Genomic DNA, 21,419 nt, shown 5'->3' on the forward strand with positions numbered 1-21,419 from the left:
TATATATATATAATTTTGATTTAAATGAATCTGCTCTTCATAGAAGATATCTATTTTTGTATCTTCAAATTGCATTTTAATGTGTTTTATAATGACAAATCGGGACCAAATTAAACCAGTTTTTTAAGCATGCTAATTGGTAATAAAGTGGTAGCTTTATAGTTTTATTTATTTTATTTCTTAGTTCTTTAGATTTATTTTAGTTTTAAATGATTGGAAGTGGAAATGTTAATGGTTCAGTCATAATGTACAAAAGACACTTAACTGGCATAATAATGTTGCAGTACCTACAGAAAGAGCAACTAAGTGAATTAATACTTTTATTTGAATAGATTTAGACTGAGAAGAATCAAAATCCTCACTACTAACAGTCGTATGCATTAAATTTAAGGGTCTGATTATGTTAGCATTCAGAACCCAGAAATAATCAATGTCAATGCGTCAAATGTGTCAAACTGGATAACATTTTCTGTTAAATTAATAAATATAAAAGCTAAAAAAGCCTCAGCGACCAAATAACAACAACCTTGTGGGATTATAAGAATGCAAGTCTATCATATTTCATCTTTTGTTTCTATTTGTCCACTGGATGTGATTTCTGCGAGGGTGTTTAAATGTTAAAAATTAACAACTGCCAATTCTGCTTTCATTCTCATATGCATTGATTAAAGAGTATCCATGCAGAAAATGCCCTTTCCACATCTTTACCCACACAAGATATGAAACACAACAGAACAGCATTAGATCTATAACAAAAATCCTTTTTGACTATAAGCATTTAGAAATGAAGCGATTAAAAAAGAATCTCCTATGGACTTTTCCTTCTCTTTTCTAATTAGCAGCTCCTTCCACCATGAACATTTACATATCAAACACAGAGAGTCTGCTCATTTATCTCCACCTGTGTTTTTTCTTAGTTTTTTTGCAGGGCTTAGTTGCCAAAGCACTGATGGGATTCCCTAACTCACAGAAAATGGGAGCAAACTCAAACCGTATGGGAATTCAAACAGATTGGCCCCATTCAGCTGGGAGCTAATTGGATTTTGGCGTAACAAAAGACACTGGCTTCAGACTGGATGGGGATCCCAGTTCTACCAGCTGTAAACTTGCACAGCTCTCTCTCTGTAATTTTAACCATGTACTTAACTTCTTTTGAAGAAACAGCTTGAGCTGTCTAATAAAACAAACTGAAATGTGCTTGGAGTGTGCAGACCCTGCAGTTAAGGTAAATATGAGCAAATGGAAAAAGGAAAATATCAGGGGCCTCATTTAAAAACTCCACGTATGATCAGATTTGATCCTAAATTCCACTGATTTTATCCTATTTCAAAAGTAAGGAGCAAATGGGGATTTATAAAGGCAGAAACTGACATGAAAATGTTCCTTCTGGCAGTCATTTACAAGTAATTCAATTAATTCAACTTATAGATATAAAGACAAATAGGCAATCATAATATGCATTAGTATAATTATATGCGCAGATCAAATGAGTAGTGTTTTAATTGCTCGGTGAAAATTAAAGTACATAACTGAAATTAATTAATTTATATATGATTTCCTGAAAATAACAGTAATTGTGATAATGTTTAAAATGATGTACGCCTACACATGTATTTCATTGCCTACCAATGATAAGTAATCCCCGATAAGACTTCGGGAAGTCGTGGCCTAATGGTTAGAGGGTTGGACTCCCAATCGAAGGGTTGTGGGTTCTAGTCTCGGGCCGGACGGAATTGTGGGTGGGGGTAGTGCATGAACAGTTCTCTCTCCACCTTCAATACCACGACTTAGGTGCCCTTGAGCAAGGCATTGAACCCCCAACTGCTCCCCGGGCGCCGCAGCATAAATGGCTGCCCACTGCTCCGGGTGTGTGCTCACAGTGTGTGTGTGTGTTCACTGCTCTGTGTGTGTGCATTTCGGATGGGTTAAATGCAGAGCACAAATTCTGAGTATGGGTCACCATACTTGGCTGAATGTCACTTCACTTCTGAATGTCACTTCACTAATGTCGCTTGTATTTAAGATGAACTGCGATTTACGCTCAACGGACACTTTTATCAGGTACACCTGTTCATTTGCTTGGTAACACAAATTGCTAATCATTGCAAATCAGACAACTTGCTGAAGTTCAAACCGAGCATCAGAATGGGGAAGAAAGGGGATTTAAGTGACTGAACGTGGAATGGTTGTTGGTGCCAGACGGGCTGGTCGGGTATTTAAAAAGCTGATGATCTACTGGGATCTCTAAAGTTTACAGAGAATGGTCAGAAAAAGAGAAAATATCCAGTGAGCGGCAGCTGTGTGGACGAAAATGCCTTGTTGATGTCAGAGGTCAGAGGAGAATGGGCAGACTGGTTAGAGATGATAGAAAGGCAACAGTTACTCAGAAACCACTCGTTACAACCAAGGTATGCAGAATACCATCTCTGAACGCACTAAACGTCGAACCCTGAAGCAGACGGGCTACAGCAGTGGAAGGCCACACAGGGTGCTGCTCCTGTCAGCTAAGAACAGGAAACAGAGGCTATAATTCGCACAGGCTTTCCAAAATTGGGCAATAGAAGATTGGAAAAACGTTGCCTGGTCTGATGAGTCTCAATTTCTGTTGAGACATTCAGATGGTAGAGTCAGAATTAGGCATAAAGAACATGAAAGCCTGGATCGATCCTGCTGGCCGCCACAGTCACCAGATCTCAGGCCAATAGAGCAGCTTTGGGATGTGGAGGAACAGGAGATTTGCATCATGGATGTGCAGCCGACAAATCTGCAGCAACTGTGTGATGCTCATGTCAATATAGACAAAAATCTCTGAGGAATGTTTCCAACACCTTGTTGAATCTATGCACGAAGAATTAAGGAAGTTTTTAAGGTAAAAGGGGGCCCAACCAGGTACTACTGTAGCAAGGTGTACCAAATAAAGTGGCCATTGAGTGTATATATGGTTGTATAATTTATTCCCATTTCGGAAACTGTCACATGTTCAGATTTTATAAATGAGACCCCTTTGAGTTGAAAAAAGACTGCTTAGAACCACACCTGATTTATTTTTGAACTAATGCATCAAATATAAAGTTAGGTTGTATGTGGTATATGTTTTATACGGTTGATACGAAAGTGGTCTTGGATTTTATGCTGCCACCAGGTTTGATTGCACATCACACAAAAGCATTATAAAAGTATTCAGTTTGTTTTTTTCAAAAGTTTATAACAGATTTTTCTAGGCCACAAATAGGACCATGGGAGTCTCATCATTATGTCAAAAATACTTTTGATTTCTTTCTGCAAAAAAAACCCTTTAAGTTATCTTTAAAAAAGATAAAGATGCCATATTATTTAAGTTTCTCCAGAACACCGCAAACAAACAACATTCGAATCTGTCCTCCCACCATGCTATCTAGTAAACAAACTTTAAAAGTCTCCTCCAAGTCTGAGACAGGACTCTACAAACAAAATTGTCCCTAAAGCCCAATGCGCTGTTACGGCGATACATCAGACCTTCCAAACATCTCGATTCAAAGACAGATAGTCACCAGCCTCAAAACAAACCAGCCTCTATCTCGCTACTTGTGACATGAATAAAACATTCCACATCTTGAGTGTCCAGATATGATGTACTATATCTTCAATCTGTGTGAGGTGTTTTTTATGGCATAACCTGTGGGGACGGTGCTTGACAGAAGAATCTGCCGAGCTCAGAGGTATTTTAATGCTAAAGATCAAGAAAAATGCCTTTTTGGGGATATCAGTCTGCAGAGAGATGAGGTGTTTGCATGTATTGAAACGTGTGCGTCAAATGCGGGTTTTAAACTGACCAAATAGATGACTGCATGCAAGACCTGAACAATATTGTCTCAGATATCTACAGACAACTTTAACTTTATATGAGATAAAATGCTGCATATCTTCTTATGCTGAAGGCATTCCTAGTTTATTCATCCTGGCATGACAAGAATGTAAATGAGAAGATGTGCCACTTATTGCTTAGAGTCCACTTGCTAGTATGGCTGTCATTCTCTTACTAACATGGGTTGCTAATAGCGAATGCAAGATATTCAAGATTTTTGCCAATAGCCAATATATACCGATACCGATACCGATATATTTCCTTTTGTTTTTAAACAACACCAAATCTCCACTGTGCAGAAATTCTAGACAAATTATTTTTACATTTTGGTTAGTTTTGAGCAAAAACATACTTGTTTGAACCAATAAACATTATTGAAAATAACTAATAAAATCGATATCTCATGTATTTTACTTTCATTTTTTTACAAGTATGCTAACAGTGCTCCTTAAGTAAATAAAATGCCTACTGGATGGGCATTAGGCTGATACTGAGTCATTTTGTGCATACATTCTCAAATTAAATAATAGTTAATCAAAGTAATAAAATTAAGTATTAATCATTACAGCAAAAGTTTGCTCCAATAATGGTAATCTTATCACTAGCACACTCTGAGCACAAGCGAGTTGTTTGTCTTATTGGAAAGGCATATCAGCATAAATATTTATATATATATATATTTTCTTTTTTTCAAAAAAAGTCTTTATCGGCTGATTCCAATAACATTCCGATAATACCGTGCATCCCTTGTTGCTAAGTTGTATATTTTTTTATCTTAAATCATAAATAGTAGACATCAGCATATAGCATAAATATTTATGCTGCGAAGATGGATGATCTCAAATCATGGTTGTTCGAGAAGAGGCATGCTTTTACTTTTAAAGTAATTAGATATGATAAAAAGTATAACAGATATAATAATATAGGAAGGGAAAAATGACTTTTACTGTAGAAGGAAGGAATATATATAAATGTTTTGTTTAAAAATTGAACAATCTTTCAATAAAAATGACTTTGGCCCAAAGTGTCCCTGAGGCATTCACATCGGCCTTGAAATGAAGAGAAAGGACATGTGAGTGGAATTAAGGGGTGATTCTTGACCTGCTTTATGCAGAACAAGCTCCTGTGACGTGCTGATTGGCTGTGTAGGGTCTCAGTTGCCAAGCAACCATCGGTGGCTGAGGCTCGCTGACAGGCAGCTGCTAATGGCCGATCCGCCCTGAGTGGTGGGTTTAGGGTGGTGCGCAACATCACATAGCTGGACCTCTGCATGATGCCAAACACATCGTGGGAACTTTTGGAGCAAACCCATATATTTACATTCATGTCTCAGGGGTGTTGCAGTGCAGAGATATTTACTCACGGAAAGCTGCAACTGCATCCATAAACAGCTTGTGTCAAGCTGACAAGGGTAATGAAGCTTGAAAATATGCTTTTTTTTTCTTTGTGAGAAATGAGTTTGACATAAGTTATAGGGACAATTATATTAAAATAGAGTGTGAATAAATAAGACATTTTTCTATTTTACTGGAACACTTAAAAAAAACACCATTATATTGCCATGTTTTTATGTGTTATTGTTTTGTTTGGTTTTTTAGGACATGTGCCATGTAATATTATAATTTTTAGGCCTGTGCCATAAAAATATCATAATAGTTTAGACATGTACTGTGCATGGTAACTCCATTCTTCTTTGTATATATTAATATTAATTATTTTTGGACGTATACTACTGTAATTGAATGACTTTTGCATACATTATTTGTTAAATACATTGATTTGATAATCAAGCAAGGATGAATGTAGTCACATTTTGATATTTCAAGACTTATTTTTAATGTTACAAAAGGCTTTTATTTCAAAAAAAATATTGTTCCTTTGAATTTTCTGTTCAAAGAATCCTGAAAACGATGTATACATACACACACTGTCTAATTAGAGTAATTATGAAATTATTTAATCTTATTTGATTTTAATTACTTCAGTATTTTATGAAATAGGAGAGGTTTGTACTCACAGAGGAACAGAGAAAACAGAGAACTTCGAAAGGGCAAAGCGAATGTTGGTCATGGTGGTTATTGCTGGTGAGTTATATTTTTGGACTCAATCCCTTTCAACAAAAGCAATCAAAAAAACATCACTGAATTGTGAATCCCATCTCCTGAAAACAACAGGATCCAGATTGATTCACCATGGATGATCACTGCAACTTCAGTAACAGCAGCTGTTAGTCCACTGTTAGGGCTAAAAAAACATATATGGCGTAGCTAACCTAAAAATCCAAAATCTTTTCAAAAAAGCTTGTTTAAAGAGAGAGAGATAACCTGCTGTGGTGTAACTGCATGAGGTGCTTTGAGAAGAAGCTACTCTGGTCTCCAACTCAATTATCAATTTCATTGATAAATCCGAGACGACATTATTGAGCTGCTCAAGACCACAGGACAAACAGGTCCATTCATCTGCTCTTAACATGGCACCATATAGTACCTCTGCAGTCTACTCAAGCTGCTCTGTTCCCCCGTGTCCAGTAATCCTCCATATACACACTTTCAGACAGCATAGAGGAGGAGGAGTTCTGGGAAATGTTCATTCAAAAACTCATTTCATAGCCACTGAATTGGCTCGTAATTCCACAGAACTGACTCTATCTCTCTCTCCTCTCCACCTGTAGCTGGTGTGTGGTGAGCGCACTGGCGCCATTGTACTGAGGCTACCGTCACATTATCCAAGTGGATGCTGGGCACTGGTGGTGGTTGAGGAGAGACCCTCTCATTATTGTAAAGCGCTTTGAGTGTACAGCAATACACAATAAAGTGCTATATAAATGCCTTATTCATTCATTCATAGCCTCAGTCTAATAGGTAGTGCACATTCTTTAACAAGTGTTAAAAAACTGTCTATTTGGGGGCAATATTTGGGTCAGTGGTGTTACATCTAAATTTTCTGTCCGATTGCATTTTTCCGTAAAAAAAATTGGTTTAAATGCATAAAAAGATACATACCATATATATGAAGTTTCTCTCTCATGTATGTACTCACTTAAATTTTTCAAAAAACATAAGTTATTTGTATTTTTCTGTAAGAGCCACAATATCATGTGATGTGACCGTCTGGACATGACTGCTGTTTTCTAAACATCTTTGAAATGACCCTAAATTTTTTTTTATTTATGCACTGTTTGCCATAATTTCCAAAGTCTTTGGTAATTCTGTGCAAAACTGCAAAACATTTGTATTTATATTCCCATCATAATATACAAACAAACATTGTCTGATGATGTCTGCTTTATGAAATGTCTTTGTTTCTAAACACTTTCATTACTAAGAACTTGTTAAGCATGTTAAGGAAATGAATTAATTTTAATATAAATCATAGTCGCACCACATGACATTTTTCAAGGCTACGGCCAATTCATCTAGATAAAAAAAAAATCATTAAAATAACTTAATTTAAAATTTTATATGACTTTATGTGTACACCGCATTCTTAAAGTTTGAACAATTACAGTAGATATGATTCTTTTTTGTATATTAAAGCTGTCCTATCAAAAACCCTTATACGTCAATGACCCATTCACCATCTGGAATTAATTTAAGGGGTATTTGTACTGTACCTTTATGAAAGCACATATTCATGTCTAACCTAGGGGTTAAATTAGGCTGAACAGCATTCCTGCAACTTGGACTAATATGTGACAAACAGGTTGAATTATTACTCTACACAAACTGATTTATACACATATTATAATAATAATGCATGTTTTATTCTGGTTTGCATCATTTCTCAATCATAAATATTCTGCACATCTCTATATTTCCTTTTTCTTCAATAGCTATCGATAAAAGCAGCAACAATGCCAAAAATAAGCATTTCAGGTGTGTACACACAATAAAACTATACCTAGTAATAAATATAGTGCTCACACACACACTACTTCTGCTGAAGACACACAGATTAGCTCAGAATACCTCCGTCTAGCCGGCTCTAGTCAGGTATCCTTAGAGACTCACAGTTTGGCAGCAGAGAAGGAAGTCTGGCCAAAAGAGCACCGGACTGGAGTGATGTACCTGACTGAGCAGAACTGCAGAATTAATCTTTGCTCAAGGAGAAATAGGAGAGAGAGATAGAGCACGATATAGAGCGGTTTCACTTTAATGGAAGCCGCTAGCTTCCTCTAAAGGTGTCTTAATGCTTCCTACATGTGACAGTTGATTTCTCACTTCTTATGAGAGTTTGATGGTGGAAGTGTCACAAGGGCTGAGACCTCAATGTCAATAAGAATGAGTCATCCTTCCAAAATCTCTGCCAATTTGCTCTGAACAGGAATTGATTTTGTTGAGAGATATGTTCTTAGATTGATCCTCAGTCTTTTCTATGTTAAACAGTTCTTAAAGGAACAGTTCATCCAAAATGTAACATTCTCTCATTACTGACTCGCCCTCGTGTCATTGCTGACTTTCTGTAATCTTCAACAATAGACATAAACATAGCCTCTCTGTACATTTCAACTGTTTTAATCCGTTCTCCATGAAAAATCTTCCCCATCTTCCATAGCTCTCAAATCTCATTTGTGTACGTGCAGTTTAAATATAGTACAACGAGATGCATTGTATCAGCTTTTACATCAATGTTGAGACATGAAAACCAATCAGGTTTGACATCACTGATGTAAAATATGGCCTATTTGTACTGCACTATATATTTGTAATGCTTATCCAGGTACTGAAGAGATATAGCATATTTGAACTGAACGCAAATGCATGAGATTTAACATTTCAGTCCGTTCCTCATAAATAATGAGGCTGTCATACTGCTTCAGAAGACTTGAATATTGACCCGAGTTGAATAAGGGTCAAAACGAATGGATGAAAGAGTGGATCATGTGCGAGAATCAGCACAGGCTGCGAAACAGATGCAGTGTACTTGAGACCAGACTTGGTCTTGGGTCCGAGTCCACGAAAAGACAAAGAGTGTGAAAATATGGTCTTGGACTTAGACTAAAGTTGGACTTTAAACAGAATGCAGTCTTGCCAAACCCAGTCCTCGTTATGGAAAGAGCTCTCTGGACATTCTTCAAAATATCCCCTAATCCACAGAAGACTGTTGTGTCCGGAAAGACATTAAAGTGAGAAATGTAATTATTTTTGCTTTAATTATCCCCTTAAGACAGTCACAAGGAATCCATTTACAGAGAATAGTCATGTATGAATTGACGTCAATGAGAAATCTATATAAAACGGTGTGGGTGTGCCAAAGCAGGCAACATTTCAATTGAGATGCTTGCTTCCCATTTATGGACAAAACAATAATGAAAATGGCGGAAAAGGAGTCTAGAAAAGCTAAAGATCCAGCCAACACAATAATTCCCCACCCCTTGAATTGGCTGAAGTATTCCCAACTGCTCAGGCCCTATTCAACCTCAACATCAAAGCTTCTCTGGCATTGGCTTGGCAATCCATAGAGAATTCCAATGGCAGAATGGGATTAATAATTTAGAAATCATTCGGGTGAGAGCACAGTAAGGTCCTGGGAGATTTGACGCAAAGATCATCCACAACGGAGGAGGAGGGTAGCATGAACGGGTGAACATGAGTCTCCAGTGAGATGTGTTGGCTAGGAAATGAGGTATGTTGGGTTTTTGATAGGGGGAGGGTCGGAGGAGGAAGGAGATAATCTCATCACAAGATACGGTATGACTGTCCATAGGGACCGGTGAGAGTGTATACCGCTTGGAGCTGAGATAGATTAGGTCATTCCAAAGAGCACACGATGGCTTTTCCAGCAATAATTCTGGACAGGAAGCAGGAATGAGGATCTTTAAGAAGGTTTTAAAGTGGATAATAGAGGGAAAAATGTCTTGGTGTGAAGAACCATAAAGACAATTTGCCATAAACGATCTTCCAAGTTGGTAAAAATGCTTTGATGTAATAAACCATGGCTAGATGAAGGATGGATGCATAGACCCACAGGTGAAACAATAGAGTAGTAGATGCTCCAACAGGAAACAGGAAGACTAATTTCAGTAAGAAGATTTGGTGCGATAAACATTTTAATTTGAATAGATGGCTGTTAATGTATCTATTCAGATCAATACAAACATTCACATGCTATCAATGAGACAGTTTTTTTGTGTTTGTTTGCTTACAGAGAAGTTTAAGTTTAATGCTATGCTATGCTAACCCGATTTTGAGGAGGAACCAGATTTCTCAAGAAACGCACGTAGTTGGAAGAAGTTTAAAATATATACTAATGCTAATTAGCATAGTCCCTGATCGGCAGTGTGAGAGCAAACTCCCTCAGACACTGTGACTCAGTGAATGTGTGCAATCAGCTCGAATTAGGACGCGTTCATGTAGAGGTGTCAACTGTTTGCAAATGCGTGACTGGTCTGACAACAATAGTGATGGTTACTGAAAGTGATATCCAATCTATATAAATATTACACTGAGCTCAGAAGAGTAAATGACAAATGAATCACAACAGAGCTGCACTCTGTTGCTCTCAATTACAAATGGTTCAGTGATTGCATCAGAGGTTAACACCATTGTGCTTTTATATTCACCTCAGCACACAATCATACTCAAATACTATGAATTATACAAATTTTTTATCATACAATTCAAAGTATCTCATATCAGTAACATTTTAGTAAAGGGACCAATTCTCACTATTAACTAGTTGATTATTAGCATGCCTTTTATTAACATATTGGCAGTTTATTAGTATATAAAACACATTTTCAATATTATCATATTCTACATCCCTAATCCTATCCGATATTTAAAGTTAGGTATCACACAAGGTCTCAAAGACTGTTGTACTTAAATCCATGTATTTAAACAGAACCAAAGCACTTCCAAAAGTACCATAGGACTACTGTAGTAAATGCCCAAATGACCACAGTACATTTCGGTACTTCTGTGTGGGTGAAATATTTGAGGTTATGTGCTTCAAAAGGTATCCATGGTATTAACGTGCATGTTACACGTGTTTTCATTATTTATACTATGGTATTACCATGCCACCACATCAAGAAACATGGTACATTTTGGTACTTCTTTGCATGTGAACAAGCCAAAGTATCTTTGATGAAATACAAAAATGCTAAGTTCTACTAGAAACACTGGTAATTAAACTTACTGTACAAAAACACCTCAAAGTATTACCATTGTGCATCTACTCAATATACAGCGACAAGGTAATACCATATTTTCATGATTTATACCACATTAGCATGCACTATATAAAAAAGGAAACATGGAAATTGCATAGTATTTTTAAAGTATAATACATTATAGGTACTTACTTGAAAGAATACCATACAAAAATACAATATTAACATGTTATTTTTCATTAAAACATGGTAATAATTGCTTGGCATGTTTCTGTGTGTTTTTTCTTAATGCAACCATCCAAGGTTTCAAAAAATGTTGTGGTATTACACTATACATGTTCATAGTATTCCATGCTGCTATTTCCCCACATTATCCTTCCTCAACAAAAGTCCCAAGCGATTTGCAGTATCTGCAAAATACAGCTCCCTAGACCATCATCTCTCTCTCTATCTCTCTCTCTCAGAGCTGGAAGGGGATTTCAGCCTAGATTTCTAGCGAGGTCTTCCCCACTCCCATCAATGATGACTCACCAGTCTTGTTTTGGGCTCCGTTCTGCTCACAGATACAGCTCTATGGCATCGCACAGCTGGGTGCGCTGGTATTGACATACTGCAGCCATGACAACACATCTTTTCAAGAAAAGCCTCCAAGGACACTGGCGCTAAAAAAGGAATTAAACAAAGTTATGGCTGTAATATAGATCTGTGTATCCTGTGGCTTAATGTACCGTTATGATTACTTATTTGTTTAGAGTAACGCTCACACCCTTGTGATTGTACGTGCTGAGCCACTGAGATGATGGATTAGGTTTCGCAAGTCAATAAAAGTTTTTTTGTTGGTTTTTATGTGGCTATACGTTACACATGGTTCCTATCAACACTACTAAACACTACTAAACATTTGAGCCCAATGGTGGGCCCTCTTAGATGAAAAATACTATTACAGAAAGAGGGGACAGCATTCACATCCATCTGGGACAGTCTCAGGCTAAAGTTCACACATTAAAGCAGAGCTGGAGGGTTAAGCACAGTTTAGGATACACCGTACTTTTTGAATGTCCAGCAACAGAGCTTCTAGAAATGGTCTTGAAGTGTGCATAAAAACAGAAGCTTGAAAAAAAGGAAGTGTTGGCTAAACTTGCAAAGTAAAGACAAGAAAAGGAACTCTATTGAATTAAAAACAAAGTGACATGGAAAAATACGGAAATAAATATATGTGTATGTGAATATCTCACTAAAATATTCAAACTGAGAAACACTTGATGAAAATTAAAGATGTAAAAAAAAATTATAAAGTTAAAATAAAAATAACCCACTGTATCGCAAATGTTCTTCACCAGTACATATAATGTTTGGTTTGTGGTACTATTTGAGATGCAATGGGTTAATTTTTATACATACATACATACACACACACACACACACACACACACACACACACACACACACATATATATATATATATATATATATATATATATATATATATATATATACAAAATATAAATTGTCTTAAGGAGAGGCTTACATATTAATATTTAAAGAAATCTCATCTCGATAATAATTTTTTTAATTATTAATTAATAAAAAAGGTAATTCATAAATTAGTTAATTAACAAATAACCATTAAAATAAGCAAACAGGGATTTTCATACACACACATTGACACTTTCGGATTTCATTGTACCTCAAGTTTTTTTTTTTTTTTTTTTTTTTGTGAAAAGTACTTTTTGTGTTTAGATTATTATTATCAATAAACATAACCATTGGCGTCTTATCAGTGCAATTATACTGTAAGTGTGTTTTATTACATAGCTGTTTCCACTGTTTTATAAAAGCAATAAGCCCAAATACAGTCATTTTACCACAGTTAAAGGGGTTTCAGAACTTCTATAATTTTGAGTTAAACCAATTTTAATTGACTTTAAGAGAGACACCCACTTTGGGTTATAGCGTTAATGCGTCATTGTGCATAACCCAAATTTCTCACTTGTGGTTCCCTTAAAACAGATCCCAAAAATCTGACTGCCTAAAATAACAATATTTGAGACAAACATCGAATGATTGATCAATGATCCTGTTACAATGCAGCGCCAAAACAAAAAAGTGGTACAACGAAAAGAAATCTGGTCTACTGCAGGAGCTAATTCAGTAGCACAAATCCTATCCAGGGGCCGTTTGCTGTGGTGTACATGAGATTCAAGCATCTGGCCATTATAAAAACATTAAGGCTAATGAGCTCAACATATTAAGCAGATTTTATACTGATGCCCCTCATGGGTCCACGGGCACGAGCCGTCTCTGAAAATAGGTGCAGTGGCTAATCTCTGCCCGTGTGATCCTCACACAATCTTTCTGTCCAAAGCACACTGCCAATTTCCACTCGCCATGCAGCCTCATGAATCATTCATCGATACTACAGGATAGAAACGAGAGTCTTTCAGCGGGAGAATCGATGCTGGTGTCAAGGGGAAGCCCTGTCTCTCTGTCTGGGCCGCACAGGCAGACGTCACGCTCTCAAATGATGCTACAGTCAGCTCTTCCCTGGTAAAACAGCAGGGATACACAGTTATAAGTTCATGGGAGATATTAACCTTTATGTCACACAGCATGGCAATCGGAAACTAAAGAGGGCATTTTTAATTGGACCCCATGTTGTGGATATATGTATGTTATAGACCACGCTGACTGTCTCATGCTGGACAAGACTGTTTTCTACTGAGCTTTTGAATATTGTCAGAAGTCTCACACTGCTCCTGCTTTCTCAGTAATCTAAATCAGAATCTCAATATGAGGCAATAAAAAGCAAACAAAAAGCTATTTTTGCTACAGCTGTTGGGTAAAATAGTGAAGACACACACACACACACACACACAAAACAATAGAATACATCTGAATATAATATAATATAATATAATATAATATAATATAATATAATATAATATAATATAATATAATATAATATAATATAATATACCAATAATAATAATAATAATAATTATTATTATGAGATTTATTTTTTCAAATTTGATTCTAAAACAACAACAATAATTGTTATTATTGTTATTTTCATGCTGTTGTTATTGTTGTTATATTTTAGCATATACATATAAATATTATTATGATTGATTGTTTGTTGTTGTTTTCCAAATGTAAAAATATTTATGTTTCACAATATAAATAATGTGTTATTTTTAAATTCATGCATCATGGTACTGTTGTGAACACACATTGAAGACTGACAAGCAAGAGAAGAAACGGCTGAATAAAGTCATTATTTTTGTTTGTTTTTTGCACACAATAAGTATTCTTGTACAGTAGCTTTATAAAATTAGGGTTGAAAAACTGATGTCACATGGACTTTTTTAGCAATGTCTTTACTGCCTTTCTGGACGTTGAATGTGTCAGCTGCATCGCTGTCTATGCAGATCAGAAAGCTCTCAGATTTCATCAAAAATATCTTAATTTCTTTTAATTTGTGGAATGCCATGAGAAGGAGTAATGAATGACAGACTTTTCATTTTAGGTGAACTGTCCCTTTAAAGTTAAGTAAGATGTCTTTATTGTAAAAGATTTATTTAAAAAAAAGTTACCATCTACTGTAAACATTTCTTGTTCTAGTTTGAAAGTATAAAGAAGACTGGCATATTCTCTTAGAGAAGGCAAATGCACCTTCATCCATTTCAGCTTTATTTGTAGGTAAACCCTCTTGATAAGTTTGAGCTCGCTGACAAGAGCTGTCCCTCACACGCTGTGAGATCGATGGGGAGCGCGGAGCCTTTGTTGCCGTCTGTCACAGCAGTCACACAGAGATCTCTGTCACACAGGACCACCACTTACCACACACCAGACCTCCACACAGAAGATCTGACAGCAATATTCTGACACTGAATTTATTTTAGGATATTAACAGGATTATGGCTATACAAATATATAACTGCTTGCCACTTTTCCTCAGTTTTTGCTGCTTAAATCGAATTATTCAGCTTTGCAGCTTGCTGGATGGCTTTAATGAATAACATGGGGTATTTATCTGCCATGAAATACAATCCATTTCATGACAGAAATGGAAAGAGATTAGTTTATGAGAGCTTCAGATGAAATTTCTATGTTTGGAGGGTATCAAGAAATTTACACGCATATAAAAACATTAGTCTCATTGCTTCTTTCAAAGTATCTCAGGAAGGTTAAAATATTGACTTAATGTGATATTAAAAGGGCGTTCTGCAATTATATTTTGTGGTGTTTAAAAAAGTATTGCTAATACTTTTTTATTAGGGTTTTTTAGAAAATAATATTACTTTTCTGAAGCAATTTGTTTATGATTTTTGCCTGGTGAAAAAATAAATAAATAAACACTATTATTTTCATAATATTACCTATTATTATTTTCATTTATACACCACAGTTCAAAAGTCTGAGGAGTGTATTTTATTTGTTTATTTATTTTAAGGTTTTGTGTTGTTGTTCAGCAAGGATGCAGTAAAGCCATTTATGCTTTTGATAGATTTCTATTGCAAAGAATACTATTATTTTGCTCTTTCTATTCATTGAAAAATCCTGAAAAATAAATGAATCACAGTTTCACAAAAATAATATTCAGCACTGAAAAATCTGTTTTTACACCTGATTTCTGAAGGACAGTTTGACACTGAAGTCTAGTGTAATGACTGCACAAAAGTAATACATATAAAAAAATATCAAGATAGAAAACAAAAAATTTCACAATAATACTCATATTTTTTATTTTTCTTTAAAAATATGCAGCCTTGGTTTGCATAAGACTTCCTTACAAAACATTAAAAAACCATACAAACCCTAAACTTTGTACCGGTGTTCTGTCGATTTGTCCTACGCTGTCAGATTTTCCTACCTCCCACCAAAACAGTGGGTAGTACAATTCCACAACGAAAATTCTACTGTAAAGTTATGATTTATTAATGTCTACACCTACCACAACCCTAATCATACCCTTACAGTACTGCAAATACAGTAATTATGTGTTATATTCGCAGTTGTAGCTAAAAGGGATACAGTTACAGGAAACCAAGAATAAATATTATTTTCTACCAATTAGATTGCGTTTTTATTAAAGTCTACACCTACCCCAGCCCTAAACCTACCCTTACAGTAATGCAGATACATTAAATATCGTTGTTTAGCATAAGACAAAGGACGCGATATTGATGTGCGCGTGCGCAGTAAACCCGCGTAGGAAAATCTGACAGGGTAGGATAAAATGTCAGGACACCGGTCATGTACATTTTGAAAAGTTCAAGTCATCAACAGTCATCTGCAATGTCAAACTGCTCAGAACCTCTTAAACAAGACTAATGGAAAGCACCACTTATGTATTATTTAGACAATAAAGTTGTATATGGAAAATGAAAACATATCAGCATTTGCATTTTTGTAGATTCTGTCAGAATCTTTCCCTGACCACCTCCGAAGGTGCTTTCAGTGATTCGATTGAGTCTGACATTAAAGATTTATTTTAAAAAGCTTAGATGCTGTAGACACTCATTCATTTACAGTGCTGTGTCCAAACTCCCACACACACACACACACACACTGCCACCATGGAGACGGCTTCATGCAGACTGTCTTCACTCTCGTTTCACTCACATCCGCCTCTGCACACACACAAAGTTCAGATTCTGTACAGTAAGTGTTACACCTGAGATAGAAAAACTAATTATAGAGAAAACCACGCAACATCAATCACAAGGGAAAAATATGCACTGAGTCTTAAAGCATAGTGGAAAAAGTTTTTTACGTTTAAACAACTGAAATCTATTTTTCCATATCTTTAAATGAATACAGATCTTACAAAGCTTAAAACAAAACCCTCTCAGTTTACAGTATTTCAAGAAATTCACACCACAAACTAATTCGATTTTCAGTTATAATTTTAGTTTGCAGTTGTTGTAGAAATGTTGTTTTGTTCTTTTTATTCAGTTTTAGCTTACCTTTAATTTATTTCAGTTTGTTGCCAAGACATTTCTGATCATTTGTAACACTTTCTAATTACTTAAAAAGTAAAAGCACTTCTCCTAAAAAAAAAATTAAGGTATGTTTCATGCATAAAAAATAATACTTTAGCAAGCAACACTATTGAATCATCACATATTAGAATGTGAAATAGACGTCCTGTTGTTATAAAGCGATATTTAGCAGATTGTCTGCTGTAGCTGGACACCAGCAGAAGAGATGCAATCTAATCTGTCTTTTCAAATAACAGTTAAAGATGTGAGTTGTGGGTGGCGACCGGAGATGAACATGGCACTGCTTGAGCCATGCTAGTTGGTGTGGTCTTTTCTCTCCCGATATAGCCTATATTTGAAACTGACAAAATAATAGAGATGGCTGGACCAGTCTGATGGATTGGAGGTATGTGCTGTCAGTTCTCATTGAGGGCGTGCATTGTGAAATTGCAGTGGATCTGTGGATCTATAGGAGAATGAAGCTGAGAATAGCTTTCCGCAGAAGGAATACAGCCTCTACTCTTTCTGCACTGCACCACCTGTTGTTTACCGCTAGCTGATGACAGGAGAAAACAGTCACCGGCATCCACCCACCAGCTCAACACCTGCAGACCTCACAATCTAATCAGAACCAAAACAACATCATCTGTTGCACCTGCTATACCAATTCATATTTTTTAATAATGAATAATTAATTTGCAATGATTTTAGATAGATAAAACAAAAGAACCATATTGACAAAAAGATAGAATGATAGAATGACAGAAGGATAGACCGATATAAATTTATATCAGGGTAGCAATATACATCATGGCTTTAAATGCTATAGAAATTTCATGAAAAAAAAAAGTATGCTATAGAAAATTCTTGTCACCAGTGTCAATATCACAAAAGAACTAATAATACCCTAAATTAATTAATTAATAATAAATTGAATAAATTAAATAATTAATTATTCTTATGAAAGTTACAAAGTGATTTAGTCAAATGCAGTGAGAAATGTTCTCTCTTTTGTTGTTGATTAACATGAACGACAGACAACAGGAATATCAGACTGCTGTCACTTTAAGAGCTGCCTGGATCCAATATACTGTTAAACGTGTTTTCTTACTAAGCTGTTTGCTTTTACTTAAGATACCATATAAGGCCTATAAAACTTTGAAAAAAAAAATTAAAATCTTAAAATCTCAATCCTTACATGGTTTATGAGCACTGTCTTCGTGTGCATGCGCCTCTCTGACGGCGCTCAGAAACAGTCTCTCAGACAGCGCATGCATAGTGAAAGGACACATTAATTAGATTAATTAATTATAAAAAATAACGTGTTAAAATTCTTAACGCATTTAACGCACTTGCCACGCCCCAGACTTTTTCGGGTAATCTGACATTTCTTTCAGCTTATTGATGACAAATATGAGGTAACATCTCACTGGCTGATGGAGCCTAGAGTTCAAAATATAGGGAAAAAATGTCCCTGTTGGTGATTTTGGTGATTTTGTCTCGTGTTTACATCATATGCTATATCTAAGCAATATCACATGAGTACCAATGTGATACTGATCTTACGCAACTGTTAAATAAATAAGAAGTTAATATTGTGTTATTTTAGACACAATGTTGTCTGTTTTGCTCAATTTTGTCAACAAAATTATAAGGATAAAGCAGTACTGTTTGTCTCCAAGAAACACACAGCGGCATTTCATTTCTCCATCCCTGTTTTTAATGAATTGGGTGAACATTTAGGCTCGTTGGATTTGAAGCCGCGCTGCACAGACAGATCGGTGTGCGAAATCAAAGTACCGCGAGAGCAATTCAAAAGCACACAGAGCCTTCCGCTCGCTATAGCTCGTGGTAGTTTGATGTCATATACCAAACGGTCTGATGGTGATGATCCACTTCAAGTCGAACAAGCCTAATGATTCAATGGACCATTCATAAAGAGAACAATTTACTTAATTCCTGAATGAATCAGCCATTTGAACGAATCAAGTGAATGAATGAATGACTTCCTAAGTGTTCCTAACAGGATATATCGCCCTCCGAAGGGCACTTCAGAAAGAAAACAATAATAGCTGTCATACTGAAGGGTTGCTGCAAAACAAAGTGCTCAAACACTGGCCACTTCAAAGGGCCCCTCAGAATGAAGGATTTCAAAGGGTACAACTGATGGACACTTCGGGCCCCCATGATCCAATGCACCCGTTCTTTCCATGATGACTCTGTGTAATACATTTTATGTTGACTCAATCAAAATATTTCTTGCTGAAGCTACTTTTTGTAATGTCTATTTGATGCTTTACACAACGATGACTTTACATTATCTTTTGGGAGTCATTTCTCAGCCAAATTTGATGTGCCTAATTAGTTTAATCAATCACTGCCACATCATGTAATTAATTACATTAAATGTTTTTAATCTCTTTACAGCCCTCCTTTAAACGTTAAAAAAGTCTGCAAAGAATAGGTTTTCATGACCACGTAGCACAGAAACGTCACATAAGCATGTAACCGCAATAGAGATGACAGATGAAAATCTGCACTGGTTGACAAATTTCGGATGGATGGATGGATGGACTGCTGAGAGAATCATTGGTACACCTCTTCCTACACTCAAACTATACGCATCCAAAGTGAGGAATAGGGCTGTAAAAATCACTCTCTGGACCACTGACATCCAGGCCACATCCTCTTTGACCTGTTGCCTTCTGGTCGGCGGTACAGAGAACTGAAGATCAGGACAGCCAGGCAAGAATATTTCCTTGCAACATGCAATATACAGTCCAGTTATTTACATTCCTATGTATAATTGTATAAAGCATATCTGCACATGCACTGTGCACTCTCAGGGTAATGCTCCATCCTTTGACCCGACTCTTAGGCGAAAGACACAAAACGCGCACATACATGACTCTCCAATGTTGAGGAAGCAGAACATTAAACCGGGCAGGGAAAACACGTTGCTAGGCAACAAATGCCGAACAAAGCTAACCAACTCAGCGTAAAGGATAGTGTCCGTGAGCGCTAGAGCTTCGCTGCAGAGCAAAGCGTCAGTCTATGAGAAAAGATCACTAAACAGACTGGATATATAGTGAGCTCTGAAAAAATCTCATGACTCCATTAGATAGTCCTCAGACAGATTTCTGTGAAAGTATTTGATCTGTGGCAAAGGTACTGTTAGCGTTTTTTAATCATTATTCACTACGTGCATTTGTCTTTGTCAGGCCAAGGGAAAGCTTGGAGCCCCATCAATTGTGCGATCGATTTACAGTAATCCACCGGAGCTGTACAGGGACCCTCTGAGCTCTGAGTCCCTTCAGCTCTGGAGCAAAGCCAGATCCAGGCAAACAGCGATGGAGAAAGTCCTCAGCCCATTCATTCATCACCATCTATCACATCACTTCTGTGTGAATTCAGATGAAGGTCTGTATCGAGTCAGGAAGAAGGACAGCGCAAGTGAGTTTTCAGCCGTGCCAGTAAATATACAGACAACTACAAAGAAACAAAATGTCTTTATTCTCACATATCTGGTTTCTTAAAGTTTTTGTAATGTCTCACACCTGAGTAACATTAATTAAATGTTATTACTATTATATGACTAGGGTTTGGTTTAGGGTTACTTGCATATAATTATGCATATTTCATTGTTATTATAAAAGTAAATACACGTAACATTGTGTAACAAGGACACCTTAAAATAAAGTGTTGTATTGTCTAACAAGGTCACTGAAAAAGAGAATTTTTCCCCCAACAATTTCTAGGCTTAATAGTGTTTTTTGGGGGAAAGTTGGTGAACTTGTTTACAAAGCAGTATCAGTGAAGACCATGAAGAACAAAGAAATATCAAGGTATATATGCGGCGCCCGGGGAGCAGTTGGGGGTTCAGTGCCTTGCTCAAGTGCCTTGCTTTCGATTGGGAGTCCAACTCTCTAACCATTAGGCCACGACTCCCCCAAGGTGGGATATTAGTGATACAAATATTTAAAAAATGTTAAAAATGACAAGCAAAATGCTGTTAACTTAAGCACAACATCTCACACAAGCACAATTCTCCTCTGATGCATGCATGTCCACGCACTACATAGGTCACTGTTTAATAAAATAGTGTGCAAAGTATGCTTTAAGAGTGAATCTTATAACAATCCACAGGTCTAAACGTGTTCATAGTTAAAGAAACATTCATTAACAGAATGCAAATAGGAATATTAATCTCTGCAAAAACAGTGTCAGCCTTTTCATTCTAGATGCATAATCCTGCTTTTTGGAAATAGATCTGTGTGAGGGAGTTTCTCGAACACTGCAGTACAATAACAATATCAGAGTGAAGCTTCCACAGGATCACTCATGTACGGTATAACAATGACAAGCTGTTTTACGGAGACATCGAGATGATGTGATAACTGCATTATACAGTATACAGCAGAGGTGATCAATACTGACAGTATCTGATTAATGACAGCTCTATTATTGCCTCTGAGCA

This window comes from Carassius auratus, chromosome 4 (genome assembly GCF_003368295.1).
Source record: "Carassius auratus strain Wakin chromosome 4, ASM336829v1, whole genome shotgun sequence".
In the NCBI taxonomy this organism is placed as follows: Eukaryota; Metazoa; Chordata; class Actinopteri; order Cypriniformes; family Cyprinidae; genus Carassius; species Carassius auratus.